Source organism: Fukomys damarensis, unplaced genomic scaffold (genome assembly GCF_012274545.1).
Source record: "Fukomys damarensis isolate Sample0158 unplaced genomic scaffold, DMR_v1.0_HiC HiC_scaffold_4, whole genome shotgun sequence".
Lineage (NCBI taxonomy): Eukaryota > Metazoa > Chordata > Mammalia > Rodentia > Bathyergidae > Fukomys > Fukomys damarensis.
In genome coordinates this window covers 63,556,444-63,571,650 of record NW_022900916.1, presented here as the reverse complement: position 1 = coordinate 63,571,650, position 15,207 = coordinate 63,556,444, and the positions used below count along the sequence as shown (strand labels likewise).

At 39.6% G+C, this 15,207-nt stretch overlaps 1 protein-coding gene across 4 annotated transcripts in view; it reads left to right on the top strand.

Moving 5' to 3' along the window:
* Positions 1-13,902, top strand: part of Cdk14 (cyclin dependent kinase 14) — a 556,731-nt gene extending 542,829 nt beyond the window's left edge. For all 4 annotated transcript variants that reach the window (XM_010609534.1, XM_033758509.1, XM_033758507.1 and 1 more), the window contains exon 14: positions 10,583-13,902. The gene's annotated coding sequence lies outside the window, so the exon portion shown is untranslated. The remainder of the gene's footprint in view (positions 1-10,582) is intronic.
* The last annotated feature ends 1,305 nt before the right edge of the window (positions 13,903-15,207 follow it).

Below are 15,207 nucleotides of genomic sequence, written 5' to 3'. Positions count from 1 at the left end.
AAAGTGGTGAAGAGCAAGCTAGTGGTATGGACTTGCCTTTCGAGGAGAATATGACTCAGTATGACCAGTAAAAATCAGAAAGGAAACTCAAAAATGCAGAGGCCAAAGTGTGACTCTTCCTAGGAGATACATGAAAAATCCCAACCTAGTCTGGGAGTTGGGAGATGAGAAGGCTGCTTGTCCTTTCTCATCCTCTTATCACTGAATTTTTGCCCTCTGGTGTTTCACATTTGTAATGCTTTTGTGGCTCACATTTTGAAAATGAAGAAAAAATATATTTTTTCTTGTAGTTTATATAATAAAGTGCAAACCTTGATGTCTGCTTTCATCGTAAACTTGGAAGTCACCATGTATGTATAAGTCCTATTGTTCCTGGTGGGGTTTCCTGCTCATTCTGGTTTTCCCCAGTTTTAAAACCCTGAATCCTGTACTCTAGGAACCCTCTTGGGTGCAAATGAAGACTGTTGGTCACCTTGGTTCCTATGAAGGTTATGGATCCTATTGTTATATTCTGGATATTTAAACCTGCAATAGATTTCCCTCTGCTTGTAATTCAAGACATGGAGTCAATGACTAACAAGATTAGAACTTACAAAAAATCTAGTTTATACAAGTTATTCTCTTCTAAAAGTCTAAGGTCTCAGAGGTACTGGAGGAAAAGGGAAGGATTACTGTGCTATGTATCAGTTTCCTGCAATGAATATAATATATATTTAAAATATATACTAATAAAAAGTCATGGTCCTATTTTTAGACACTTTCATTAGAATAAATGGGAGAGTACTTTGGGTAAAGGAATTTCCACATGAGCACAAAAAGCTAGCATCTGTTTCTTATAATGATATCTGTGTCCTATAATTACGTCTTTTAGAATTTTCATGGATACCATAGAAATGTGTAACTAGTGATGGGATAACTAATATCAAAATACTTCAAAAAGAACAATTGTCATTTTGTGGGGCATACATACCAAAGGACTTTACATACAGGTAGTCTCACCTACTGGGTCAACTTTGGATGATTTGTCCTTGATGGAGTTGGCCTTTGACATAGTTGTGAAACAGCTGGTTCGTGGGGGAACTTAGGAGGCTGTCCAGCATCCGTAGCCATTAGTATGGACTTAGTGGACCTGCCTCAATGTCTTCACATGTTTACAGGTGGAAATTATGTGCTAAAGTAGTGTCCACAGTGCCACTTTGTGACAGTGTCAGAATGTGTCCTCACAAGAACAGACATTTCTGCTACCCTGTGATAATCCATGTTCCTACCTCTGACTAGCAAATACTAGGATAAAAACCACAGGGCTTATGGGAAAAAAAGAGTAAGGGCCCTACCATTCTGAATGTATTCACCTTGATAACACTGCACTCAAACAAACAAAGACTAATAAAAATACTGTACGAAAATAGTTTGTCAGTGAAAGAAGCTTGCTGTAAAGGTTAAAGCTGCTGAATTTCTGGGTAAAAAGGTAAAATGCTTGAGGACCCAGGAGAACTGTGCAATAAATAGTTAATTCCGAGGCAGAGCCGGTAACCAGACAAGCAGAGAGGTGAACAGGGTGATGGGCAGACACACAGTACCCTACGCCTCTCAGCCTGTGTGCAACTGTGTGTTTCACGCACATGGCTGCTATTACTGGGTATCCCAAAACTTTAACATCAAAAAAAATGTCCCATGAGTCAGTATGACTTCTGCTTTATGCTGACATTATGCTCTGTTAACCAATTATATGTGATCTAATTATGCTACAGAAATAAATGTTTTTTAGCTTTGCAAATTTCTGCTTAGCTAATTCACACATAAAAAAAGGTTCAAATTGTATGTGATCATATATATATATATATTGAATTCAAAACCCTAAACATGAAAATTGAATGGGCTTCACCTCTGGACAATGATGTTAGACAAGTTTTAATTTGAGAACAAAATAACTTGCCCATTGTAGCCACATGTTCTCTCAAATCTTTTCATTAAAGTCCAGTGTGAACCTTCTTGTCTCTCTGACTGCTAAGTATTTAGTTTATGAGATTTGTGTGTGTTTTAAGTTGTAAAGAAATGCACACACTGCTTAGTTACATGATTTTGTATTTATTTTATTTAAATGTAGTTTAGCAAGACTGTAATTCAAAAGGAGGGTGAAAGGGTCAGAATCTTTTTAATTAACTTATAATCATTTGGAGCCAGTTGCTTATAAAAGTACACTGAGCAAATAAAGCTTCAGATAATATGAAATCCAGGCAAAGAATAAGCCACCTTTGGTGAAGGCTTTTCTACTAACTTTTTAATTAAAACAATTCAGTGAGCTATTTCAAAGTTCACGTTTTTATACATATTTTTATACATTTAATATTTTAATTTTATTGGTACATTTTAAGTATACAGTATAATGACATTGATCATTGGAGATTTGTACCTTTACCTAATATATCTTGATTCTTATTTTTCCCCATTCCCCTACCCTCCCTGCAACCCCTCCCCCCCCTCTATTTAGAAAGACCTTATTTCCGTTTTTTCATGTTCTTGTATTCCATTCCCTTCTTTCCTTTCCCCTCCCCCTCCCTCTTCCCCTTCTCCTTTGCCCCTTTTCTTCCTATTTCACATTATCTGTTACACAGTTTGACCCTTATTCACACTTTAAGTCTCTCACACCAGAGAAACTATTTGGTATTTATACATATGTGTCCTATTTATTTCACTTAAGAGTATCACCTCGCCAGGGATTTAGCTCAGTGGTGCCACTGCCTGCCTCACAAGCTCAAGGTCCCGAGTTCAATCCCCAGTACAAAAAATAAAGTATCACCTCATTGTACATCCATTTAGCTATAAACATCTCTAATTTCTCATTCTTTATGGCTGAGTAGTTTTTTAAAGTTTATGTGTTCCTAAAATTATTTCATTACCTATTTTAAACCTGTTTTATACATATGTAAATATTTTCATATATCCATAAATATGTTCAATAATGTATAATTTTTAACAAAAATCATATACATAGAATTTTTTAAGAATGATTCAGTGTATCTCAATGGCTCAGAGAGGACCTAGATCAGGATTTCTCTGCACTCTTTTGGTGTTCACTGAGGCAGGAAGTAGTCCCAGAATTTCCATCCTCCTGTCCATATGTGACTAAACTATGACCAGCATTTTACATTTGCATAAATCTGATTTAATAAACAGTCACACCATTAAAATACAGCATTCTTTTCAGTCAAGGCTAATTGCACATCATATAATGCCTGCCCTTTAATGAGGATTTTAATAAATGTTCATTGATAATGATGATTATTAAAATGATATGATAAATCCATCTCCTCCTGTGAGTAATGCTTTGTTTTGAAACGTTAGACTTACAGCTGTACCGTCAAATTTTTAATTAAAATAAACACTTTGGCATGAAGCTTAAAATGTGCAAACTTGCTGCAGTTAGTGCATTGTGCACCCATATGGATGTTACCAAACAGCTTTCGACTTAAAGGATTTGAGCTAGTTTGAATGATGGACCTTCTGTTAAGCCTAAAACAAAGCCTGTATCTCTGCGTTCATTTTAATGAATATTATCTTGCCTGCTAGTCTCAAAGGTGAGTTCTTTTCTGGAAGGGAGAAGATGATTATAATAAATCAGAAATAAGTTACAAAAGTAGTTTTAACTAGTTTCCTAATTTCTCTTGTTTCATACCGTCCCACACACATATACACACAGCTTTAGTCCAGTGCCAGAAAAATTGGGAAATTAAACTGCCCCAGATTTTCTGAATTCGGTATGAAATCTAAAACTTACCACTTTTAGTCCAACGTCGGTGTAAAATCTACAGTATGAAAGTTGGTATGTGTTGTATGTAGGTAAATGAGGGTAGTCTGTGGATATCTGTGTGTGGATATGTGTGCATGTACCTACAGGGCCACACGTGTGTATATTTTTGGATATTTGTGCTTGCTTAGGGGTTGACAACTTATTTGTGGGCTTAAATTTTCTACAAGAGCAAACTGTTCTTGAAGATTAATTACTACAAAGGTTTATTTGGTGTGTTTTTCTTAGTATTTTAACCAAAACACCTCAGAGTGGTAGAGCCTTATAGGGTGGTTTGTTTTTCTGAGCACTTTCCACATGAGACCTTGTTGATGTGATAACTTAAGAGAAGGACAACCCTCTGGACTTTGGTCTCTACAAAATAAGAAGAGGTGACAGACAGATACTCATTTTGGTGAAGGCCCTGGTTTTCTAACCATTTTCGGACATTCCCGCACTAGCCCTCTCCACATACCCTCAGAAAGAACTGTACACTAATGTCCACTGCAATGCACTGAGTGACTGGATGCCCACACATTCAATTTTGAGTGCCGCCTTTTAAAAAAATGGCTAAAATTATTTTTTTAATTCTTTATTGAATTCTTAAGAGTAGACAGGGTAAATATGAAAAATTACAAAGCAGTTATAATTCGCTAGTATTTATGGTTATATCCAACGTATGGGGGGACAAGCATAAAATCAGTGGGTCCACTGAAGATCACTACGCTGGAATCCCGTTTTGGGTATTTTTCTCTTGTATTTCAGCATTATAGAAATCCATTCCCTATTTCCTCTAGATTTGGCACAAAGCCACCCTAATTTTTCCATATTACTTGGATTATTTAATTTTATTTCCTATTTAAAGCATGTAATTAATTTTATCTTTAAATGTCTCTGTGTACCAGTATTTTGGGCTCTATGTTTAACAAGAAAGTTGGAATTAGTTTTGCTCTAGGTTAGAGACAAATACAGCTAAACTTGGTCAAACAGCATTCTTTTTTTCTCAAATAGAATCTAACGCTTTGTGATTGTGTCCTGTATTTTTTGCTATGAGGTAGCTTCCCTTCTGTCAAATTTCAGTGTTTTTCCCTTCTCTGTTAGGCAGGGACTCCTTTACAAAGCAGTCTCTGAAATAAAAATGAGTGGATTACCCTGCAGCCTAGCATACATCCTGGAGAATGTCCTGTTCACAATTTAAGCAATGAAACGAAAACCTACAGTTGTTTTAATTTGAACCCAAAGTAATCACTTCTCTCCAGTGCAGCTGGGGGGGAGGGTGCCAGAGTCTTACTGTAGTTTTAAAAAAAGAGAGAGACAGAGAGCAGGAGGAAGGGCAGTGAGCAGGAGAAAAAAAAAACACAATAAAACAAACACAGAACCTTCAAGAGGGTGAACAGGGCAGTGCGAAACACAGGCCGTCTGATTGTATCAGAACACCCTGAGCCGGTTCCAGGGCTGTGTTGTCCCTCCCTCTGGCGTGCAAACTGGCGGGGGGGGGCGGTGCACACAAAGATTTATCAGGGAGCACAGAGGGAATTGGAAAGAGACTGGCCGGTTTTTAATTTGGTCTGTTTGCTTGCATTTAGCACTTAAGGGCTTGTGCATTCAGTTTGCTCAAAAGAATGATGAAGCACTCCTTGCTTATGCGTGAATCAGAAATGCATGAAGTGCAGCTGCAGAGATAATACGTTTTCCCCAAAGGCTTTGGCTGAGCAAATTAGGTGTCAATGGGGTGCCTGCGCAGGCAGTGCTCTCTCTAATTAGTCTCTTGAGCCTAGTTGGTGGCGGGTATGAGATGATCTAATCAATCGGTCTCCGTCTGGTGGTTCGCGTAAAAATCCTACCAGGCAGACTGTCTCCCACAGGTCACCCACCTGCACAGCGGGACTGCTCATTTTCATTTTTCATCTCCCCCGTCACATGATGCTGACAGTTGGTTTTAAGAAAATTGGATCCAAAAAATATCTAGTTCATAGGGCACGTGGGTCAGAACAAAGTTGCATTATGGGTATCAGTGATCCGATTAATTAATATTTATAGCCGAGAAGCTCTATGTAGATATTTCTGAATAAGGATTTTATCAATTGAAACCAATTTCTTGTTTAAAACAGTTCATTTCTCGAGAAAGAGTATTGTAAAAGCTGAAAACACCCATTAATCTTAACGATTTATATACCTATGAGCAGATGTGCACATTTTGAGCTTGTAATCCACATTCACTGTTCATTTGTAATATACATGCAATACATTTTATCAATCAAATGTAAGGGAAAGATTTACTGTAGCTTACTTCCCTATGATAGAAGTATACCTTCTTAACTTCTGTCTAAACCCCACCCTTCAAATGCATGAGTATATTTAGAGTTTAATTTTTTCTACCAATAAACTGACCATCTTTATATGCCCTTTTAAAAAAAAAAATCGAAACTGATGCTGCTCAAGGCAGGGGAAGGGATGTCCTTTGCTCTGGTGAAGAGCAGGAGGCAGGGTGGGGACACCACATGGGCTGGTCAGAGTTACCTCCCAGAGGTGGAGCTCTTCCTGTCATTGGCATCGCCCATGTTTGCTTTCTGTTGGCTTCTACCACTGAACTTCAAAATCTAAACCTAAGTAATGGATTTATCATAATGGCTGCCTTCACTATTTATTGTCCAATTACTCTTGTTGGGTATCATCCCTTATTATCCAGTTATTCTTACACCTTAAGTTAGGTGCATATGATTCTCCTAGAGTAAACTCAGAGAATCAGTGCAAAGGGAAGGGTAAACACCCATCCATGACTAAAAGAGTCTTAGATGAACCCACCAGGGTAATAACATGCTGTTGACTATGGTGACAACATAGCCTATTGTTATATGAAATCAAATATACTAGAAATTAAATCTTTCCTTTCAATTAGAATATCACGAAATATTTTTTTAAATGTTTTGCCTGCAGAAAGGAGTTAACCCTACCCATCATTCATGGCTAGTGGTATATCTGTGGGTGACCTGCTCCGTCCCCAGCACAGTGTTGTTGCTGAGATAACAGCTTTGTATCAGCCATTCCAGCAACAAGTGAGAGAACAGGCACATGGTTTGCCCTCATTCACTGTGCCATAATCTGAGGCTGTTTCCACTCTCAAGTTCTCAGGGCCTACCTTTTCCTCTTCCTGTTCATTCAAGAATTACTTATTACTTGAAGCCAACCTAAGTTCTCCTCAAGGGGACACATTGGTCAACCAAAGCAAGCTTAGTATAGAACATAATAATACTACCTGCACCCTGACTTGCTTCCTGAGACAAAGTGGCGTAGGAGAACTAAATAAAGTCCCTAGTTCAGGAACTCAGCTTGGGTGCTAGGTCTCCATTCTGTTGATTAAAGAGATAGAGGGGAGGAAAGCCAACCAAGGACTATCATTTGCATGTAGTCATAGGAACTCCATGCCTAGGCAAGAAGATGCCAAGAAAACCCCATAGCATCCTTGACTGGGATAGCCATGCCTGGGATCTTACATGGGTAAAAAGGACATTTTTATCATCTAGTTAATAAAAATCCCAAGGTCGGTAGTTGGTTTGGAGATTGGCTGATGACTGTGGACAAATGTGATTGAGATGCTATGCAAGCGCTGATGTGTGGCATCCACCCCTCCCCAGGCCTCTCCCGGAAACCTATAAGTACTTTACTTACCCTTGGCCTAGTTACTGAGGACAGACAGCTGTCAAAAACAGCAGGTTATCACTACCTCTTACCATGTACAAAAATTAACTCAAAATGGACCAAAGATCTAAATGTAATGGCTAAAATTTTAAGACTTATGATCTTTATAACCTTGGATTTCACAATAGATTTGTACCAAAAGTATAAGCAACGAAAGAAAAAAATGTTTAAATTATACTTCATTCAATTTCTGTGCATCAAAGGACGCGCTAAACAGAATGAAAAGTCTATCCGTGGAATAAGAAAAAATATTTGTGGATCATATATCTGAGATAAGGGATTAATCTCCAGAATGCATAAAGAACTACAACTGAACAATAAAAAGACAACCCACTTTTGAAATATTTCTCTACAAAAGATATTCATATGGCAACTAAACCTAGGAAAAGATGTCCACTATCACTAACCATTGGGAAATGAAATCAAATCACCACACTACCATGTCTATAATTTAAAAGCAAGCAGGGGGATGCTGAGGATTTAGCTCAGTGGTGCTGCCACTCACCTTGTAAGCGCAAGGTCCTGAGTTCAATCCTCAGCACCAAAAAAAAAAAAAAAAAAAAAAAAAAAAAAAAAAAAGGCAACAGGAAAAATAACAAAACAGCAAGTGCTGACAAGGATGTGGAGAAACAGGAACACTTCTACACTGCTGGCAGAAATATCAAATGGTGCAGCCACTGTAGAACAGTTATTCAAAAATTAAATGGAGAATTGTCCTAAGAGCCAGAAATTCCACTCCTATATATCCAAAAGAATTGGAAACACATATTGGAAAAATACTTGTACATGAATGTTCACTACAGCACATTCACAATCCCAAAGGTGACAGAGCCCAAGCACACATTAATGAATGGATAAAATACAATATCCTGCCATATACAATAATGTTACATACTACAACATGCATGAACTTCAAAAGCATCATGCTAAATGAAAGCAACCAGATGCAACAGGTCATATATTGTATGACTCCATTTATATGGAAAAACCACAGTAGGTGAGTCCATAGAAAAAGAATGATGGGCTGGGATTTAGCTCAATGGTGCCACCGCCTGCCTGGCAAGCTCAAGGCCCCGAGTTCGATCCCTGGCACCAAAAAAAGAAACCAGAAAGATGATGAGTAGTTGCCTGGAGTTGGGGCAAAGGAAGTATGAAGAATGACAACCTAAGGAGCACAGATCTCCTCGGAGGATGATGAAAATGCTTTGGAACTGAAGATGGTGGCTCTGCAACAGTATGGAATGCACTAAATGCCCCTAAATTAAACACTTTGAAAATTGTTAATTTCATGTTATATGGATTTAATCTCAATTTTAAAAAGCAAATAGAAGGTAAACATTCTGAAGAAAGCATCCTAGTAAGTGGAAGAGAGGAATAAAGTGTAGGGAAGATGCAATTTTTTTAATGGTTTACAAATCTGCCTGATGTAAACAAAAAATACAGTGAATGTTAAACAGTTTTTAAAAATGTATCGCAGTAAAAGACACATTGTTGTTAATGCCCCTCAGAATACTCTCCTCATATCAAACACCCTTGTCCAATGGTTCTTACCACTTTCTGAAACAGTGCTGGAATCCTACTGCTGTATTTTTAGCTGCATGGCTCCCTGATTCAAAGCATCTGCGCTTTATGGTCATTTCGGTTTTTGGAGGAGAGGCAGAAGTTGCCTGGTGACAGGTGTGCTGAATAAAGTGGATGAGGACATGTCTAATATTCCAACAAGGCTGCCTTCCCGTGGGATGGCCCTTGGCAGCAGCACTCACTGTGTTTTTATCACACCTCGTAAGGACCTTCATGAAAGAAGACTTCAGCACTACTTCAGAAAATGGCCAGAATGATGGCATCAGTGTGTTCCATACAAGGGGGAGCATTCTGAGGGGAACTCATCGCACCGTATGTTTTACTGTAATAAATTTTTGTATTTAAACATTCACCATGTATTTTGATTACTCTTGTTTATCAGAGTAGAAATTTTTGGTCAAGATTTTGCTAGGTCACTGCCACGTGGGGTGATATGCTTGGTTCTACAGCCTGTGGGAGGTGACCGCAGGACAGCTTCACTGTGAAGTCTCCAAAGAAAAAAGGCCAGAACCTGGGCTAACAGATTCTCTCCAAGGTTTCCTCTGTGTCGGGAGGATAACAATATGGCCCTGTGAATGTAGACAAGCAGGCCTGGCCTTGCTGTAACGAGTAAGAACAAGCTTCTAAACTTAGTTGATGAATGGGTTCGAGGATGTGTGGATCAACTCCTTCAGCCTCAGGACTTTAACCCGGAAGTCCCATATGTTGCCTGGCCAGACGTCCTCTTCCCGTCCTAGAGGTTAAGTGAAGAGACTTAAGGGCTAAGAAGAAAGGCAGAGACATGCAGAAGGAACATTCCTTCTTTCTTCTTGAATCATCCACCTGTTAAGTAGTTACCACATTTTAAAGAGACATCACTGGAAGTGTACAGTGCTGTGCAGGATGTTGGAAAGGGCCTGCCAATTCCAGTTATACTGGCCGATTTTTATTCTGAGGAGACTAAAGTAACTGATAATAAGAAACCAAGGTGTTACAGGCAGCTGTTTTTTAAAGTATGGTTGTGATCCATTTTTCTATTCCGTGCTCATAAAAAGTGAATGCACTAATACATCTTCTTTTTTTTTTTGGTACCAGAGATCAAAATCAGAACCTTGTGCTTGTGAGGTTGCCAGTGGCACCACTGAGCTAAATCCCCAGCCCTCTGAGGCATCTTTTTAATGGTCTGTAATAGGAGGCTACAGGCATTTAAATAAGATGAATATTACTACTAATGATTTGAGGAAGAAAATGTGCTGTTTCTTTTTCTCTAAATAATATAAGAGGACATGAGATTATTTGAATTCATGGACTTAAATTATCTGAAAGAAAGAAAATGCCGTTGGAAAATTTGTTTATCATATTAGAAGAGTTGTTTTTGATTAAGGTAACTCCTCTACCTCAAAGAGACATGCTTGGAGTGGTGTGGAGAACACCAGTGAGCTCACTTCGGCCTGACCAATTTCGATGTCTAATGTAATTCAGGGAAGTTGATGTAAGTTTTTCATATATAACAATTTTCTCTTTTCCTCCTTCCAGGATTAAATTGTCATCATTCTGGGAAGAAAAAAAATTAATGAAGTGGCCAACAATGCAAAGGGAATCATGGATCAGTTTCTTTTTGCTCCCTGTGGTGGATTTCACTTACAAGAAAATTGAGGCTGGCAAGACCGTTTTCTCTGCAATTTATTTAAAACCTTGCACGCATTTGGATACCTTGTGATTTCCAAGAACTACGTGAAGATTAAGCTTTGCTTACTGATACATGGCATGTATTCTTTTCAGTCTTTTGTGTTTGATTTTGTTTGATTTCCCTCTGCAGCACAGCGTCTCTGTAAGGTTTTAATGCTTTCACCAGCCATGTCTTAAATACATTAAGACAACACATTTGGTGTTCACACTTCTTCAGTAATGTCTTTACTTGAAAGCCACACAGTGGCATAAAACAATGTGTGTTTTCTTTGAGAGCAGCACACATTTTCCAACCACTAGGAAGGATGTTTTTCACTAAAGTAAATCGCTGTTCTCTGACCACAGCCTGGTCCCAAAGTATGGGTCCTACCTGTCACTCATCTTTAAGGACATTTGCAAAAGTGTTTTTTTTTTCTTGGAAATCAACACATATTTATAGAAGATACCAGGATCTGCTTAGCATTTTCAAGCCACATAGCACAACTGTTTTTTGAGCAGGTTGGAAGTAAAGAAACAAGTACCCAGCCGAAAGTATGTGGACAGGTACTACTTGCTTGTTTTTCCAACCTCTGGAAACTGAGATAACTTTTTTATGTGTGATCTGGATCTTGTCATCATCTTTTTTTTTTTCTATCTACTCTGTTACATTTTGTATGTTCTAAATGGAGAAGAGTGAAGAATAGAATGTTTAAAATGTGGATGAAAGAGACTGTATTTCTGTATGAGCCCTGAAAGCAGTCTTGGCTGATTAGTGCTCAAAAAAGCAAATTACAGAGTCACCCAGACTTAGAAGTTTGCTTGGTGACAGCAAAGCATTCTGGAATTACATCTTTAAACAACATTCCAGACTGACTGGAAGGCACAGTTCGGTACTTGACTTCAACAGTCCCCTGGAATAACTGTTCACATGCAGGTTTTACAAACAGTGGAGGAATCTTGCTGTAAAGATGCAAACGGGGAAAAGAGAAAAGCCCAGCTTCCCATTTAAGAAGTTGAGGCACCTTGGAGCATGAAGCTGATCGGAGATGCCTAGTGCTTCAGCGTAGAGAGGAGCTGCCTGGTGCTGGCTCCTGTAGGGTACCCTCGCTGCTGAGTCCCAGAAATACTGAGGTCAAGGAGCAGTTAGGAATCTTCATTTACAGCATGAACTTAGCTCCCCAGGACAGAAATTCTCGTGGTTATATCTTTGTACACATTGTTTTACTTTTTCCTATTAGAAGAGATTGCAAGTTTGAAATGTATCACACTGTTTTAGGCTCAAGGCTAGGAAGTATGACCCATTTTGACAAGGGCTTTCTGAGAGTGGGGTGAGGGAAAAGTTTTTCTATAGTCAAACCCAATATACCTATGAAGTAAACCCTGAATTCCTCAATTTCTGCTGGTACTGTCCCTGGAGCAGGGTTAGTGAATCATGGCAAGATCATAACCGTCCTATCCATATTCAGCACTCATGCTAAATACCAAGCAAGGCATTACTTCCTGATCGATTTTAAAGATAGCAAAAGACACACAGCTAAGAATGCTTACTATTTGCTACCTAGAAATACTTTTCATTCCTCTTTCATACATTCCAACCCATTAGAACTCTTCAGAGTTATTTTGATTTAAAGTGTCTTACATTAGGATTTCTTAAAGTAAACATGGGGAAAAAAACTTTACACATAATCAAAAGCAGCCTTCCCTGTGATTGGTTTGGAATTATTCATTTGGGAGAAAAGCATAATCTTTGTATTTCACTAAGTTTAAATTGAGAGCTTGATGATTCAATCTTACTATTTAATAAATTTCTAACTTGAAAATTTGAAAATATTTAATGCTGAAAGGCTTCAATTAGGAATGTGGGGTGATTAGAGATCTATGCCTTGCCATGGACAACTTCTCTTAGGAAGTAAAGCTTACTACCACTCAGCAGGAGAGACTCTGCCTTGATCCAGAGACATGCCTCTCAGAAGGCTACACAGTTTTCCTTGCCATTCGAGCTGCAAATTCAAAGTTTGGTTTGTCTCTCTTTTCCTCTCCCATTTGTAGCCACATTCTCCCTCCCCTACTTTCCTCTCCTGCCCTCTCAGAGGGCTGTCGTGAAAATCAATACAGACTGTGTTCATTAACAGATTTATTATACTTTTGAGAAAGCACTGGAATGTTTTGGGAGATTATTTTTATATGAAGGAATAGCTTGAATTCAGGCAGCCAGAAAGAACAGTACAGATACTTTAGCACAGTGATTGTATTCATACTATATCTGTGCACGTAGTACTCTGAGAGGAGATTTAGGACTTTTGTTTTCTTGAAGGTAGGTAAATATACAGGACATTAGGCCAATGTGTTTGCGGTGCTCAGCAAAAAGTAGAGAGTGTAAGGCAGGGGCAGGCGTAGGGGATGCTGCCTTCCAAGTCAGAAGGGTGTGGAGCTCTTTCTGCCTCCCAGAAACAGGTAGAAAAGTTTCTAAGGGACCCTCAGGCTTGCAGAGGAAGCAAGGCCTCTTGGTATCCTTTCCTCGGTGTGTTTATGACAGCCAGGGTGATCAGTACCCTAGGTATGCGTCCATATAACATACTCATCTGTGACTATTACGGGGTTGGTAGCTTTTGCTATATAAGAGGATGTTTAGGCTGTACATACTGGGGTAGGTTATCGCCTGCCCCTATTCACAGGAATGTGCTGCAGAATTGTGCAGAACTTCCATCTCCTTTACTGGCTTATAGGCAGAGAAAACTGTATGTCCCTGCCTTGCAGTTTTCTTATACACCAAAACAACAAAAATTTTAAATCTCAAATAAGCAATTTACTATTATTCCTCTTCCCACAGCTTCAAGGGCATATTTTAGAGGCACATAGAAAATCTCCATCTCTGCTTGGCAGTGGATCTCTCTCTCTCTCTCTCTCTCTCTCTCTCTCTCTCTCTCTCTCTCTCTCTTCCTCCCTCTCCCCTCTCTCTCCTTTGTATGATGCACTGAAATGTGCACTTCCTAATGGGGACAGCACCTAAGAAATGTGCTAGCATCATTCAAAAACTATTGTACTTCAAAATGACACCCAGTAAGGAGAATGGAATAATACATGTTGCATATTTGTTACCAATTGTAATTCGTCTGTATTATGAAGGATGTAATGGTCTGTCAGCTGTCACTATTGTTTTCCTGTAACATGATATGGAATAAAGTATAGCAGAATCTTCATTCATCTTGGTACATCTTTTGCATGAATGCCCAATAAGACCATATACCCTATCAGAGAAACGGCCTGAAAATTCTGACCCAGGCTTTCTTAAAGAATGAAAGAACAGACTATACAGTCTGAGGGAAGGAATGAGTTACAGGAGTTTTGTAAGTCCTCCCTTTTCCTCGATTTGATATGCTAAATTTAGGTAGGTAGGGACTCGCAAAAGAAGTTCTGTCTCCTTGCTGATAGTCGCCACATGCTCTACCCATCTCAGATATATCTGGCGTACATTTGGTTTTGTTTCGTGGCAACTTATTTATGTTTTATTGGCCTCTCTCCATGTATATTGTATCCTAAGGTGAGGTGAGTAGCTTACCCTCTTCTGAATACAGATCAAAGCTTCAGTGCAATGTTCTGCAGAAGCTTTACTGTTCTTTACTAAGCTGAGGCTACTTCCCCACACACCATCCTGGGGCACCCACCACCTGAAGGGCAGGGCATGTTGGGAGCCCACGTTTGATGGACAGTGCCAGCTTAGCAGATGGGTCCCTTTGCCATCATCACCTTCTTATGGGAGCTGTCATAGTCCCAAACAAAGCCCCATGATTGGACCGGTTGTGAATAAGATTCCTACCAAGAACAGTCATCAAGTCGTGGGCAGGCTACTGATGATTGGAAAGTGCTTACAAGCTCACATTCCAGGTTAAGAAGATCCAGCAACCCTGGCTTTCCCCTGGGCAGAACCCTCCCCTCCAGGAGCAGCTGCTTCTCCTTCCCTTGCTCCTCTCTCCAACTTGTGATTTCCCATTGTAAGCCCTTCACAAAGTCACATCCCCACAAACTTAAGTGAGGGTTCCAGCCCAGGCCTATTCTGCTCCACGGCAGCCTGTGAGAGCCACCACTTGTGCATCGCTCACCGGCTGTTCCTGTATCCCCTGCAGCGCTGAGGCGACTGCAGAAGGCAGATGCATTTCAGTCGCTGCCACTGGATTCTAGGACGGGATGGCATAGAGGGAGGCTTCGTAGCAGTCGAGACTAAGATAATATGCACACTTTTTAGTTACACGGGAGCCATAAGTTACCCTGGAAACCGACTCAAACGGTAGACGTATAAGGGGTAACTCATACCAGGGAGGCGTGGTGTTTCACAGGAGTGAGATGTCCCTACTTCACTTCCAAACAGCTTTATGCCCACTGCTGAGGTGATGCCCAGCAGCCTCCGTGGCCAATCCATGACTTAGAGCTCAACATGTGTATTGATTTAATCACACTAGCTCTTAATAAAGGATGGGTGCAAGGCTGGTATCCAT